Source organism: Xiphophorus couchianus, chromosome 23 (assembly GCF_001444195.1).
Source record: "Xiphophorus couchianus chromosome 23, X_couchianus-1.0, whole genome shotgun sequence".
Taxonomy (NCBI): Eukaryota; Metazoa; Chordata; class Actinopteri; order Cyprinodontiformes; family Poeciliidae; genus Xiphophorus; species Xiphophorus couchianus.
Genome location: NC_040250.1, coordinates 13831528 through 13833942, shown reverse-complemented (window position 1 = coordinate 13833942; position 2415 = coordinate 13831528).

Sequence of the window (2415 nt, the reverse complement as noted above, 5' to 3'; positions counted from 1 at the left end):
TCAGTCTTACACATTTTTATGTCTAAAAAGTAGACAATTATCATAAAGGTGTCAGTTTCAACATAATAAACACCACAATCTCTTTTGAAAGGCAACATGCTGGTGTCTCTGTAAATCATATTATAGTTTGAAAACATTTATTGTAGTGATTCAATTCAGAAGTAAAAGTCATATTCATCAGGCATTTTTTTCACTTGATTTAGATGCCAGGCAAATAAAACCCAAATTCAATTTAGGACTAACATTGCACGAAAAAAACAAGCAATTCAGATATGTTATGCTATGGTCGTCACTACAGGGTAATCATCATTGTTAGATAAACATTGCTACAGTAGCTGGCTGGTTAATGTTTCCAAACATATTAATGAAACGTTAACTGGAAGGAAGAAGTGTGGCAAAAAAAAACGTTAACATTTGCACAAACAATAGCAGTAAACGTAACCTTAACAGGAATCCTTTCTTTTAAAAATGTTGGGATATTTCTGTGGGCTAAACCAAACATCTTCATTATAATTTTTGCACAAAATTATTTCACCTGCTAAATTCTGTGTATTTTGAGTTCCTTTCAAAATGAGCAGTTTTATGCAAATAAGCTGCTGCTGGCTGTGGTCAGTGTTTACATTCTCATTTTATGTGTAAGATGACTGCAACAAGATTTACAACCATATCTCTGACTCTCAGTCAGACCCAGAAGCAGAAGTGAAGCCTCCTGCACAACCGTCAAAAATACAGCAAGGGGGCGTGCTGTGGTGGCGTAGTGGTTAGCGTGACCCACGTTCGGAGGCCTTGAGTCCTCAGCGCAGCCGTCGTGGGTTCGATTTCCGGACCCGGTGATACTTGCCGCATGCTTCCCCCCCTCCCTCTTTCCCTGTCAGCCTACTTTCATATAAGGGACACTAGAGCCCACTGGAGGGGAGAAAAAATACATAATACAGAAAGGAGTTTCTGAATGGTAAATCAACAACAAACACTTGTCTTTTCCAACAACCATTGTACAACACAAAGAGCAGTAGAACCATCTGACCAAACTTGCTCGTCTTCGACTAATTAAGTGGGTTGAGCTCTTGCTATGAGAAGGACGGGGCTCGACTAGAATTGCTGTATGGGGCAGTGCCCGCGGATTAATGTCAGTGTCAAGAGGTTTTTTGAAAAGGCTCATTTTCCAGACACCAAAATAGATAAACTTTTTTTTTTCCCAGAAAACAACTGTATAGGCTTTTGGATGAATTTTGAATAATAGGTCCCTCTTTAGAGGAAATCAAGGGTTTTCAAAGCGTGTGGAAGCTAGCTCCCCCTTCAGAAACAAACGGACAAAATTATGGTCATACTTCCATCCTTCCTTAGTCTCCTACTCAACGTAGCTTTTCATTCTACAAATTTAACCATTTCATCTTTGGCAAAGTCTTGGTAAAGTTGACTAAATATCTGCAGTTACTGTATTTATGTTTCTTCCCCTCATGTTCCCTTTCCTCCCTCGCCCCCTGCAGAACTTTGCCTCTCCACAGGAGAGTTAAATCCCCACACTTTGAAAACCCCTGGTTTATATCAATATTTATAATGAATGTATGAAATTGTTTCACTTTTCTAATTTAATATTTAGGAAAGTAGCACTTTTCAATGGGATTCTAATTTAATAAGGTGCACCTCTATAGCTTTATGTTTCGTATGATTTCCCCAAGAAAATCAGTTATGATGCAAAGTAAAAGGCATTTTCCGGGGGTATTAAATTATAAACGCAAAATCAGTCAAACATATTTAAGACATAGATTTACACCGATATACATCAGTTTTACTTTTTGTGTTTTTATTTAGTTGTAAGAAATGAACTGTTTAAGGAGATAAAATAAACTCTGCCCTGAACAGGATTTTGTCTCTAAGACAACTAAGTGGTTTTAAGTAACATTTTTATTATTTTTCTTGTTGTTTTTCCTTGGTATTTCAGTGTTTTTAATAACATTTTTCATGTATATTATTTTTACCTCTATTCTGTTCAGCTGCAGCAGAGTGTTTGATCAATACATGAGAAGTCTACATGGATTTTAGGAAAATTTGGCAACAATTAAAGACACATGGAAGTGCTTTTTGAAAAGCACTGGGGCAGACTGGAATCAAACTGGGATCCTTCAAAGTGTTTGTTGAAAACTGTCACATGTCATTCTCTCAGCTGGGGTTGCACATGGCGCAGCGTAGGAGCTGACATCCCATAATGCAGGTTAAAAAAATAACACAACTGATAGAGATGATGTTTCTTTTGAATACTTTCTGCACTGCTGTCAAATTGTTTCACTAATTTAGAAATAAAGCATTGATAGAAATGTGCTTTCACCATTTAGGTCAATGCTTTCAAACAAAAGCAGCATTGTCTCTCCTAAACCATCCATATGACTAAAGGATTTGGAGAAGAGAGTGTGCAGA